Consider the following 14,538-nt stretch of genomic DNA (forward strand, 5'->3'; position numbering starts at 1 on the left):
TCGTGATCGACAGCTATTTCCTTCCCGGAAGAGAGCTCAGAGCTCATATGTCCGATCTATAAACTTACACGCACACACATCCCAAACTCCCCGCCCACGAGAGTTGGAGTAATGATTTGAAGCGCAGCAATACTGAAAAAAAAATTCAAGCTTTAGCAGGATTCGAACCAGGTATCAACGACAATTTCGTCTTCGACGACTGAGTCTCTACCAACCGTTCCACCGAGTTTCTTACCCTATCGAACGTGTGTGTATATTTATATACTTGTATTTTACGGGAAGGGGAAATATCGTCGTGTGTGCTTATGCAGTATGTATACACGTGTGTGTGTGTGCTTATACAGTATGTGTACACTTGTGTGTGTGTGTGTATTTATTTGCAGGGAAACGATGAAAAAATTCATATTTGGGCGGGATACGAACTAGGTAATGCTGTTCTTGTTGTCCCAGAAATCCGAGTCCCTACCAACCGTACCACCGAGTCACTTATACTACGTATGTGTGTATTTATATACTTGTATTTTACGGGAAGGGGAGATATTGTCGTGTATGCTTATACAGTATGTGTACACGTTCACGTGTGTGTGTGTGTGTGTGTGTGTGTGTGTGTGTGTGTGTGTGTGTGTGTGTGTGTGTGTGTGTGTGCGCGTTTATATACTTGTATTTTACGGGAAGGGGAGATATCGTCGTGTGTGCTTATATGTGTACACGTTCACATTTGTGTGTGTGTATTTGCAGGGAAACAATGAAAATTAACATTTGGCTTACTTCCTCTTTGGTTTGAGCCACAATCCTTAATGCCACAATAAGCCATATTGTCAAGATCTATATATACCGGTATATACAGATCTTCATTGTCAGAATATAACTGATTGCGTGGAGCGGTGCGAGCGGAGGCAGCAACATACCCGAACGACGCACCAGCCTCAACTGACAGCTATAGGACGCGCGAACCCCACTTTGAACAGCCAGGTGACGTTCACGGACCCGCTGCGCCAACACCCTCGAAATTCGGTCGGAAGTGGTTAGACCTGGTATGTGACTACCTTCCACACTACGAGGTGATTTTTGGCGCATCACCAGAGAAAGCATCTGGAGCCATGCTCTGCACATCCAGGGAGTAGCAGGACTTAGGGCCATCGGGCTTAGATGTGTCTGGATGGAAATCTGTCCTCGGCACCAGTCAGTTTGGGACGACGGCAGGGTGACTGCAGGATGCCGTCGCTGATCTGGCGAGGAAAATAGCTACTGAGGACTGTCAGCAACTTGAGGCATACACAGCGTGCTAATTTATCCCACTGTGCAAGAAGCCTGGCTGTCCTCCAGCCGGTATAGGAGAGGTGTAGAGAAGAATAGTAGGGAAAGCGATCATGGAGGTCGAGAAGGACGAGGTGCGGGAAGCAGCAGACAATCTTCCGGTGCGTGGGGCAACAGGCAGGAGGCGAGGCCATGAGGAGGACATACGAGTATGAGCGTTTGAGCTCTCTTCCGAATCCCGCCCAGGGCTTGAAAGAATTTCAGTATCGCTGCGCTGCGAGTCGTTACTCCAACTCTCCTGGGCGGGGAGTTGGGTGTCCGTGTGAGGTCACAGCATTACCCATAGATCGATCATATATGAGCCCTGAGCTCTCTTGCGGGAGTGAAATAGCTGTCGATCACGAGTCCAACACGCGATCCATGACCACGGTGAATCACACACACATACGACTCGACGGCACAGTTTGAGCGTTCGCGGCCGCCACTAAGGCGGTCCGAGTTCGAATCCCGCCCAGGATTTGAAATGATTTCAGTATCGCTGCGCTGCGAGTCGTCACTCCAACTCTCCTGGGCGGGGATTTGGGTGTCCGTGTGAGTGTGAGGTCACAGCATTACCCATAGATCGGTCATATATGAGCCCTGAGCTTTCTTGCGGGAGGGAAATGGCTGTCGATTACGAGACCAACACGCGATCCAAGACCACGGTGAATCACACACACATACGACTCGACGGAACAGTTGTAGCGTTCGCGGCCGCCACTAAGGCGGTCCGAGTTCGAATCCCGCCCAGGGCTGAAATAATTTCAGTATCGCTGCGCTGCGGGTCGTTACTCCAACTCTCCAGGGCGGGGAGTTGAGTGTGAGTGCGAGGTCACAGCATTACCCATAGATGGTCATATATGAGCTCTGAGCTCTCTTGCGGGAGGGAAATAGCTTTCGATCACAAGTCCAACACGTGATCCAAGACCATGGTGAATCACACACACATACGACTCGACGGAACAGTTGTAGCGTTCGCGGCCGCCACTAAGGCGGTCCGAGTTCGAATCTCGCCCAGGGCTAAAATAATTTCAGTATCGCTGCGCTGCGAGTCGTTACTCCAGCTCTCCTGGACGGGGAGTTGAGTGTGAGTGTGAGGTCACAGCATTATCCATAGATGGTCGTATATGAGCTCTGAGCTCTCTTGCAGGAGGGAAATAGCTGTCGATCACGAGTCCAACACGTGATCCAAGACAGTGGTGAATCACATACTAGTACACGCACACACTTCCTAAATTCATTTGCGTAACTTCTGTGAGAAGGATGACGTCAATTTCCTTCAATAACATCATGGAAGCACAATAAGATACAAATTTCCTTTGGCTATTCAGAGTCAGACAAAGGAACTAATGCACAAAGTACACATTTCTTCAAAATGTCCTCCGAGTCGACATGACGTCATATGGTCCTCGGACGCTTAGTTATTTCGGACCCTAACAAGATAGTGTGACGTCATTCCTCTCCCAGCCCTGGGACAGACTTTGTCTTTCTACATTCTAGGCTTTGAGATGTACACTATATTTTTCAAAGTAAATGAAGGATTACATGTAAACCTTTGAGTACCCACCTCGAGTCCCTACTTCGATTGGAAACGTTTAGTCGCCAGGCGATACCATTCGTCTGGAAAGGAGAACCCGAGGGAGACAGAAGTTTGAAAACTCTCTCGATCAAGCCTTCGAACGAACAATTTTATTCATTTGAGGGTCATCCATGGAGGTAAGAGGCTCAGGTGATTTTAACACGGTCACGAGTGACTGCCATTTGCCCTTCCTCACTGACCGCATTCTAGGGGTGTTTTGACGACTTTTTCGAATGGATTATGGAAGTCATGGTGATGCTGGTGAGGAGCTTACGCCTAGAGGCACTCAACTGCGGCCGAGGACGTCACCTAGGCGCTTGGACTGTTGGAGTAGGTGACAGTCCCTGCCGGGAATCGGAGAGGAGTGGGGAATTCGAACCCACAACTAAGCAAATGCGAGACCAGCACGCTTTCGATGACGCCACCAGCACACGTGGAAGTCTCCCTCACTACGCGAATGTGGCCACAGAGGGTTGACTCTAATGGGAAACAAGTCACGAGGCTACATTTCGATTTGTCACGGCAGCAAACGCAACATATTGAATAAATATAAAATGAATTAATACATGAATAAGCAAATATATATACAAATAAATAAAATAAATAAATAAACGAATAAGTATACAGATAAGTAAATAAAGTAATTAATAAATAAACAAATGAACAGATCTATGAACAAATAAATAATTAGATAAATAAATAACCCAACATATAAAAATTATCTAGTAAAATATATATAATTGAATAAGCAAACACATCAATAGACCAATACATAAACAAATAAAAATGAATAAATGAATGAATGTTGGTGCTATGAACAAAGTTGAACTCAGCAAATCTAGGATCTCCGACTCCCTGAGGCCGACCAACAGGTTATCCTCCAAGACCCAAGACCCTTCGCAGAAAGCCAAAAGAACTTCGCCATGATCGGCTTCGGAGGTTCTTGCTTCAGCCGGGTTTTCTGCTGGTGGAGGAGGAAGGAGGGCAGTTCCAGTAAAGAGAACATCGTTATGGATTTCTCTCAGCTGAAGGCAAAGGTTCCTGACAACGCGAGGGACAGGACCAACGAAGTCTTTGAAGTCGTCCCAGGAGTACACGAGCTTCGTAGGATGAAGATGGCCCGGGCAATCAAGAGACGAGACCTGAGAGTCTTCGTTCTCAACAAAGTCCTCATCAAGGAGGCATGAAAACAGAAATAAGAAGCCCGGCAAAAAGGTTCTTACCTAGGAAGCGATAAAAAATAAAAAGAAGAAAGGGAAATAATTCATAACCGGATGCTGCACGTCGCCAGAGGAAACGTGGAAAAGAAAATCTACTGCTCATGGTTCACCAAGCCATTTTACATTCCTCGCCTAAGAAACAAATCCCCAACACTAATTCACTGTCCATCCGTCCCACTGAAGACACAGAATCATGTACTCAACTAATTTCTTTACATCCAGCAAAGAGAACGTCATCATGGACGTCTCTCAGCTGAAGGAAGAGGTTCCTGACAACGCGAGGGACAGGACCTACGAACTATTCCACGTCGTCCGAGAAATCCAGGAGCTCCGCAGGACGAACATGGCCCGGGCGATCAAGAGACGAGACTTGAGTCTTCCCTCTCAAAAAAGTCCTCATCAAGGAGGCAAGGAAGTAAAAATAAGAAGCCCGGAAACACGGTGTATTATCAAGAAGGCGACAAGGAACAAACGAGAAGGACCGGGTTAAAAAAAAGGAAGAGATGGAAATAATTGAGAACCGGTTGCTGCACGTCCCCAGAGGAAACGGGGAAAAAGAAAATCTTCCGCCAAATGGTTCCCCACGCCATTTCATACTCTTCGCTTGGGAAATAAATCCCCAAAACTACTTCACTACCCGTCGTCTCAGGAGTCCAGGAGCTCCGCAGGGTGAAGATGGCCCTGGCGATCAAGAGACGAGACTTGAGAGTCCACGTTCTCAACAAAGTCCTCATCAAGGGGGCAAGGAGGTACAAATAAGAACCCCGGAAACAAGGTTCTCATCAAGGAAGCGACAAAGAACCAACGAGAGGCCCGGGTAAAAAAAAAAGAGAGAGGAAGAAAACTAAATACTTCAGAACCGGTTGCTGTACGTCCCACGAGGAAACGAGGAAAAACAAATTCTTCTGCCAAATGGTTCGCCACGCCATTGTATATTCCTCGCCTGGGAAACAAATCCCCAAAACTAATTCACGGCACAGTGAAGAGAGAATTATCTACTCTACTGCCTTCTTTACGTCTTCTGTCAAATTCCTCGGCACTCGTTTCTGCCCAAATCTCACAAAACTGAACTACAAAGTTTATTTGCAGTCGTGATCTCTTATCTTTAGGCTGTCGACAGGCACTCGTTGGTAAAACTTAATTAGAAAGTATCTAATGTAGTCAAAAGTCCTGCAGAAATAGTTTCTACTGCATACCCAACCCTTTACCGTCCTTTGGGGTTTGGGAGTTCCTTCAGCTGAGTAAAATCACCCGGCGGCAGGCAGAATAAAACATAAAATTTAAATATACTCGACCAAGCCGGCCAAGTGCTGAACTGATACACTTGTTAGCTCCATAAAAATATACTTGATCCCTCATCCGAAAGGGAAATAGCTATGGATACCAAGACGTTATCCAAGACCGTATTGATACCTGCAATAGTACCTCTAGGGATAAATGAGGCCATTTTTCTTTAACTGGTCGCGACCCGGAAGAATATTCGAGCCAGCCCTGTTATTTCGACGACAGCCATACGATAAGTAAGCGTTGTCAACACTTTGTTATCTAAGAATTCCCATACAGCATTTCCTTGATTGTTTCCCCTATCTTCTTGTTGAGATGATTTCATCAATTACTTTCCTCTCCACTTTGTGCAACACCGAAGGATCGCCTCATACGTCCGTCCGGGATGAATGACCTACCATCCCCTCAACCTCTGCCCCTTTGAGTCCTGCGGCACCGTTGACATGTTTTATTCTGGCTACAGTGGTGTCGGGCGACTTTATTCAACTGAAGGACGGCCTATGGGTCAATGCAAATAATTCAAAGATGTTCCCTCTCTAACTCTCTCTCGTATGTCTGTCGTCAAAACAACACGGCTGCCTCGAATAATCCCTTGGGTCGTGACCACATAAAGAAAAATGGCTTCATTTGTCCGTGCAGGTACTATTACCGCATGTGTGAATCACTAAGCTATTGGATCACGTGTTGGTACTGTGATCCAAAGCTATTACCGTCGTGGATGAGAGCTCAAAGTTTATATTGAATGAGCTAGATTAACCTGTCTCAATTAAGCTATTGGCGGACATGGTCGACTATATTTATATTTTATGTTTTATTTTGGCTGCCGCCAGGTGATTTTATTCACCTGAGGGAACTCCCGAATCCCATAGAAAGACAAGGGGTTGAATACGCAGTAGAAACTGTGTCTGCAGGACTTTTGACTGCATTAGATTCTTTCTAGTCTATTTTTCCCCCAACGAGTGCCTATCGACAGCCTGAAAATAATCATGAGTCGAAATCAACTTTGTAGTTCAGTTTTATGGGATTTGGGCATAAACGGGTGTCGAGCAATCTGACCGAAGACGTAAAGAAGGCAGCAGAGTACGTGATTCTGTCCTCGGTGTGCAGAATGGGCAGTGAATTAGTTTTGGGGATTTGCTTCCCACACAAGGAATGTAGAATGACGTGGCGAAACATTTGGCAGAATATTTTCTTTTTCAGTTTCCTCAGGAACGTGCAGCTGCCGGTTCTGAAGTCTTCAGCTTTCTTCTTTTTTTTGTTTCAACCCGGGCCTCTCGTTGGTTCTTTGTCGCCTCCTTGATAAGAACCTTGTTTCCGGGGTTCTTATTTGTATTTCTTTGCCTCCTTCATGAGGACTTTGTTGAGAACGAAGACTCACGTCTCGTCTCTTGATCACAAGGGCCATCTTCACCCTGCGGAGATCGTAGACTCCTGGGACAACCTCGAAGAGTTCGTAGGTCCTGTCACTCGCGTTGTCAGGAACCTCTACCTTCAGCTGAGAGATATCCATAATGATATTTTCTTTGCTGGAATTGTCGTCCTTCCTCCTTCTCCACCAGCAGAAAACCCGGCTGAAGCAAGAACCTCCGAAGCAGGTCATGGCGAAGTTCTTGAGGCTTTCTGCGAAGGGTCTTTGGTCTTGGAGGATAACCTGTTGGTAGGCCTCAGAGAGTCGGAGATCCTAGATTTGCTGAGTTTAACTTTGCTCATAGTACCAACATTCATTCATTTATTTACTTTTATTTATCTATTGATCTATTTATCAATGTGTTTGTTTATTCAGTTATAAATATATTTACTAGTTCATTTACATTTGTTGATTGATTGATTTATGTAACTATTTATTTGTTCATGTATTTGTTTGTGGACGACACTGCGCTTGTGGCAGGATCGGAGGAGGGATTGAGGAAGGTGGTGACAGAGTTTGGGAGAGTATGTGATAGAAGAAAGATGAAAATAAATGTGGGTAAAAGTAAGGTGATGAGATGTACAAGGGGTGAAAGTGGCAGTAGACTGGAAGTGAGTATTAAGGGAGAGCGACTGGAGGAAGTGGATAGTTTCAGATACTTGGGTGCCAATGTGGCAGGAAAAGGTGGAGTAAAAGTGGAGGTAGAATGTAGATTGAGAGAAGCGAGTAAATGCCTTGGTGGATTAAAAAGTGTAATGAGGAATAGACATTTGGGAATGGATACGAAGAGGAGACTGTATGAAGGAGTGATTCTGCCAACAGCACTGTATGGGGCAGAAACATGGAACATAAGAGAGGAAGAGAGGAGTTTGAATGTGTTTGAGATGAGGTGTCTGAGAAGTATGATGTGGGTTACTAGGTTAGATAGCGTGAGAAATGAGGAGGTAAGGAGGAGAACATGGGGTGGAAAGGGAGTTGGGAGATAGGGTTGATGAAAGAGTATTAGGATGGTTTGGACACATGGAAAGAATGAGTGAAGAAAGACTAGTAAAAGAGGTATGGAAGGCAGATGTGGAGGGAGTGAACATGAGGGGACGTCCTAGGATGAGGTGGATGGATGGGGTGAAGGGGGGCTTTGGGGAAGAGGGGAATGTCTGTTGAGGAAGGACGGGAGAGGACAGAGGACAGGGGTGAATGGAGAATGGTTGTATATGGATGATGTTGTGATGCATGAGGTGGAATGGGTGGAGAGATGGGGGGTGAGGTAGTATGTGTGAGCAAATTTTGACGCAGGCCGAAGGGATTTCTCCCCGTCTTCTCCTTTTATGCATGGGGGGACGGAGAGGGGGGTCGCCGATTTAATGAAGCAGCCTTGCTGTGGATGTGCTGTCTTGCGACACTGCTTCTGACCCAGGGCAGTGACAAGGTGCAGGGATGACCCGTCATCCAGGAGGTGCTAAGATAAGAGGGAGGGTGGAGGGGAGTGGAGTGTATTCAGGGATGGAATGGGTGGGAATGATTTTATACCTTTTTCGTTTTGGCCACCTCCCTTAGTTGTGGGTTCGAATTCCCCACTCCTCTCCGATTCCCGGCAGGGACTCTCACCTTCTCCAACAGTCCAAGCGCCTAGGTGACGTTCTCGGTCTCCACTGAGCGCCTCCTGGCGTTGGATCCTCACCACCACCATGACTTCCATAATCCTTTCGTAAAAAAAAAAGATCACAACACCTCCAGAAGGTGGTAAGTGAGGAAGGCGTTGAAACTATGAAAAATCACTTGAGCCTCTAACTTCCATGGATGACCCTCAAATGAATAAAATTGTTCGATCAAAGGCTTGATCGAGAGGGTTTTAAAACTCCTGTCTTCTTCGGATTCTCCCTTCCTGACGAATTTCCCAGTCAAAAAAGGTACTCAAACGTTTCGAGCTAGGTATTCAAAGGTTGTGACCTTCTGTGGTCCCCTTTCACCACTCTACTGTCGTCTCTATGGGCCGACTTTCTTTTGTGTTTTTACTTTACATTTTCCTTTCACCATTGCCTTCCATACGTATGATTAGTCACTAGCTATTTTCATCTGTAGGACACCTCTTTGCTTCCGATCATTCGACTTAGTCAAATTCCACTTAGTATTACCCTGTATAAGAGAGGCGAATTAAATGGAGTTTAATTTTTCTTTCTTTTTTCCAGAATATTGATATATTTGGTTCTTTAAGTTACATCAAGGGACTCCCGTCTGGAATCCTCTATGTTGGTTGTAGGTCATTTTTGCAATGACGTCATGATTTCTTTAGTCCAACGATTTTTAAGTTAGATATAAGATCCTCCCCTAAGGGCGTGATATAACAATCGTGAACCAATTGAATTTTCTCCTCCTCCACCCTGTCTCCAATCAAAATAGCTGTTACAATCTCGTATGCAATACTGCTTACTCAAGCAATCTCGAAACCAATGCACACACTTAGCTTACATATTGTTACATCAGCATAAAAATGAACATTATACAGCAATGAAATCGGGTCCCCAGCGACTCTTTGTAAACATTAGGGGGGGAGCGAGCTTGTTCAACTCCTTCGCCTTTTCGCCTTCGGGTATTATGTAAATACATAAACTATTAAAATGTAACACTCTTCATCTACCTCTCCTTCAACCCACTTGTCTACCAGCCTCTTACAGGGCCCGGCAGCTACCACTTGGTTGTCCCGACCAATTATTTTCTACTACCCTCTTACAGGACCCTGCAATACAACAATATTCCGGAAATACACTATTGAAAAATATCCTATACAAGGAGCTAACCATTAAAACTATTTCTGCATGAACTGGCTAAACAAGGTTAAAATTATTATCTTTCAATGTATGTTGTCATCAAAACATATGTCACGCATAACAAAGAAATAAGTAACCCCTCCTTTATGCACAAATGTCTGTAACACCAAATATATACTGACCTTAAAATATATATATATATATATATATATATATATATATGTATATATATATGTATATATATATATACAGTATATATATATATATATATATATACATATATATATACATATATATATATATATATATATATATATACACATATATATAAATTGGATGTAATAAGCCGATTTACAAAATTCATCACTACAAAGGTCCAAGGAAGTCATAGTTTACCAACAACAAAATCAGGAAGAAGTTGTCAAATAGAAATCAATGTCTTTCTCCTTCTGGCTGTGAAATTTGGTTAACAGCAACAATTAAAATAAGACATTATTAGAACAGTCGTTTGTGTTAGATCTCAATGGAGAATATTTTCACATTTTCAAAGATGGTGAGTTGTGTATCAGCATTAAAAATTTTAGTAATAGTGGAGTGTCTTCATGCACAATTTCACATTTGTTTCACACTTATTTCGTTTATTTATTTATTTTTTTGTCTAAGACACATACTAGTCAAGCTACATAAGAACTTTCAATGCTTTACAGAACTAAATATCGTTCAGTACTTACATAATGGTAAGGTTCCAAGTCTTCATGACTGACCAAGGCTCCAGGTAGCACATATGTCCGATATACAAAAGGTCCAAGTAGTTCGGGTCTCCCATCTCAGGCATGCACCATACTGTACATATAAACGATTATTATAAGTCCAGGCTATCTGTAGAAATTATTTGGATTAATACATAGTTCACAAATGATGCTATAAACATATTCCTGATACTCCTCTGGAATTAAGGATCCATTTACACTAATAGACTGTGTTTTACAATCCTCAGTGTCACTTTTATCATCATCATCATATTCTATCCAAGTTATTTTTAAATCATCTGCATGTCTAATTGACACCTCTAGTTTCTAAGTGTAAGATTTTGTATTCATTTCCACCTACAAAATCAATGTATGTTGTCACCTGGGTACCTCGGTGAAAGTTTATTATGGGTTTTATGTAATTTGACCAGGACCAAATCTCCTATTTGTAATTCTATTTTATGATTTATTTTGTACTGTTGTTTTTTCATTTCTTGTGTATACTCTCTCATGTGTTCCCTAACTCTTTAATGTACAGCTTGAAATGTATGTATCCTATCTGAGATGTAATCATCTATATTATACACAGGTCTTTGGTCTGTAATCAAGATTTCATATGGGGGAAGTTTGTCTTCCCCCAAAATAATAAAATGGGATGTTTCTCCCGTAGCCGTATTAATTCGGTCATTTAGGATACACTTAACACAATGAATCCAACTATCCCATGTTATATTATGTGGGCTTATCAAACCTCTAAGACATGTAATAATTTTCTAATTAAACCTCTCTACAACTCCATTGCTCTGAGAATGATTCACTAGTATATCTACTTTATGAATCTTAAGTAACCTACATAATTCTCTCAATATTTTGTCATTAAATTCAATATCATTGTCTGAGACTATGATCTTAGGTGTAGTGAAATTACAGATTATCTGATCATATATTACTGAAGCAATTGTTTCAGCTCTCTTATTTGGAATGGGTTGTGAAATACAAAATCTTGAAAGTTAATCAATAGGAACAAATGCATTTCTATATCCATTTTCAGACATGGGTAACTCTAATGTATCTATGTGAACTCTTTCCAAAGGATTCTGTGGGAAAGAATGTGATAGCATAGGAACAGGTTTAGGTGTAATCTTAACACATTCCTAACAGATTTCTATATAATCATATATATTTTTCTTCATACCTGGCCTAAAATATTTTTGTGCTTGTCTATAAGTTTTATCCTTTCCTGGATGTGAACTACAATGACTATCATGAAGTAACTTTAATGCCTCTTGTATAAGAGTTTGTGGAATTACCAACTGATCTACTGGATCCCTAGAAATATCTTTCCCACTTACAACTGTTTCTCTATACAAACGTCCATTAGTCAAATGAGATTCCTCTATCTTATACCCCTTTGGTAGTTTTTGGAGGATTATCTCTTGGGCTCATCAAATACTGGGCTACATTTTTCCAAGTCTTATCTTTTTCTTTATTCCTTATCATTTCCTCATATAATGTTACTAGCTCATCTATACTACAGACGTAAGTGATCGGCCCTGTCGTTGGTTGACTAATACTTCTAGAAAGTGTAACTGCTGCAACATTCTTTCTACCCGAAATATACTCAAATTTAACCTCATTACACTGAAGTGTAGTAAACCACCTGGCTAGACTGTCTTAAGATTCTTATGCTTAAATAGGTTCTGAATAGCTGTATGATCAGTCCACACTTTGATTGAATATCACAGTATCACATCTCTAAAATTTGCTATTGAATATATCACTGCTAAGATTTCTCTTTCTGTTATAGAGTAGTTTCTCTCTGCACTACTACAAAGTATAGATGTATAAGCAATCATTTTCAACGTTCCATTTCTCTCTTGAATCAGTATGACTCCTAACCTTATGTCAGACACATCGGTACAAAGAATGAACTCCTTATAATAATCTGGAAATATGAAAACTGGAGAACTAGTAAATTTATCTTTCAACTTGTCAAAAGCTTACTGTTGTGCAAATCCCGACATGAACTTTGAATCTTTCTTCAAAAAGAACTTAATGGATTAGCTCTGTCTGCATATCCCTGGATAAAATTCCTATAATATCCTGTCAATCCCAAGAAACTTTAATTTTTTCTACATTGTTCGGAACTGGACAATTCTTTACTACTTCTACCTTTGAATTTACTGTACTAAGTCCATGCCTTTCGATTTTATGACCCAAATAAATGACACTGTCCTGCAAAAACTTACATTTTTTAAGTTTAACTTTCAACCCTACTTCAACTAGTCTTAAGAATACCAAATCTAATTTCTTAAAGTGCTGAACCGCTGTTTGGGAAACTATTAAAGTATCACTTAGAAATACAATTGGCAATGTTTCCTAACAGCCAATCTAGAACTGCATTCATTAATCTCATGTAAGTTAATGGACTATTACATAACCCAAATGGCATTCGTTTGAACGCATAATGTCCAGTTGGTGTAGAGAAGGATTTGAATTCTCGTGAGTCTTCATACAACTCGATCTGCCAAAGCGCAGTCATGATATTTACAGTGCTAAAATACCTATTCTCGGTTCCCAAACTTCTAAGAATATCTCTTTTTACCGGTAAAAGTAATCTGTCGGGTACAGTCTGTTTAATCAATTCCCTATAATCAATAACTGGACGCATGGTACCACCTGTTCCTTTTCTGATTTTTCTCCTTCCTGAATTATCTTTCTTGTCCTACTTCACTGCAAACATGCATACACACACACACACACACACACACACACACACACACACACACACACACACACACACACACACACACACACACACACACACACACACACACACACACACCAGCAGCGGTTGGAGTAGGACGTCCGAAAAGAGCTCCGAAGCGCTAAGCAGCGCTTCGTTGACAGAGAAATTTGAAACCAGTGCTAGTTGTGTTTACGAAAGCGGGAAGGGAGAAGTGTACAACAAGTGACCAAAATGTGCTAGTCGTTGTGTGTGTGTGTGTGTGCTTTATTTATTTTTTTCTTGTATTGATTACTCTAAAAATGGAAGAAAACAACAGTGATTTAAGAAAAAACGAACCAACAAAGAGATACCGGGACGTAAGTAGGGTGGAATCACCACTGGCGGTGATCCCCAAAAGGACATGCTTGAATGAAACCCCGAAGTCTTACCAAAGGTTTGAAAGAATTTATTTTCGGGTTTTGATAGAGAAGGTGGAATTATGAATAGAGGGATAGAAATAGATAGAGAGCCCAGGTAGAAAAATATAGTGAGAAATAGAGAGATCAGCGATTTATTAGATGAAATAATTGAACTGAAAGTGAGCATAGGGCGACGTATAGAGAGATAGCCCAACTAAAAAAGGCAAATAAAGAGACTAACAGGGAGCTAGATTATCTGAAAAAGGAACTTATTATGATCAAGGGAGAAAATGAAAGATTGAAAAATGAAGATAGAAATAAAAATGAGGCATTAAGAAAAATAAATGAAGGACCAAATACAGGCAGTGGCCGAGAAAGTGGAAGAGAAGAAAATGACTTCCAAGACACAAAGAAACAGTGGAAAATAGAATAGGAAAAAAATTATCTTTTGAAAATAGTAGAGCAACAAGTCAAGGAAAATACTAAGAAAACGGTAATTAAAGTAATTAAGGAAAAAGGAAATTTTGTCAGGGGCACGGTGGATAAAAAAGTGTATTGTCATTTATGGTATTAAAGAGAAATATGATGTACCTAGATATCAGAGAGAAAAAGAGAAAGATATCACTAAAGAAGTTATGAAAAAGATTCAAGAGGAGGGATTGGATATCGATAAAGAAATTGAGGAAATACATAGAATAGAAAATACTGAAAAGAAAAACAATATAGGCCACTAAAAGTAAAACTTAGGTCTCAAATGATAGCAGAAGTACTATCATGAACAACAAAACTAGCAAATAGTGAACATTACAAAAAATGTATGGATAAGAAAATAAGCGATGAAGAAAAAGAAAAAGCAAAGGAACTTAGAAATGAACTAAATGAAAAAATGAAAAAAGAACAGAGACTGAAAAGAATTATTCTTTTTTTTAGAGTGCTGGACCTGAGGCTGAGAAAATTGTATATATCAAGAAAAGGATACGAAATAGACAGAAAAGGAAGAGAAAGGAAAAAATCAAAGATAGCTTATACCAACATAGACGGAAGGATTTTAGGTCTGAGCGAGTTAAATGATTATCTGGCATTAGAAAAA

This window comes from Oratosquilla oratoria, chromosome 18 (assembly GCF_046742065.1).
Source record: "Oratosquilla oratoria isolate Oo_2021 chromosome 18, ASM4674206v1, whole genome shotgun sequence".
NCBI classification, from domain to species: domain Eukaryota; kingdom Metazoa; phylum Arthropoda; class Malacostraca; order Stomatopoda; family Squillidae; genus Oratosquilla; species Oratosquilla oratoria.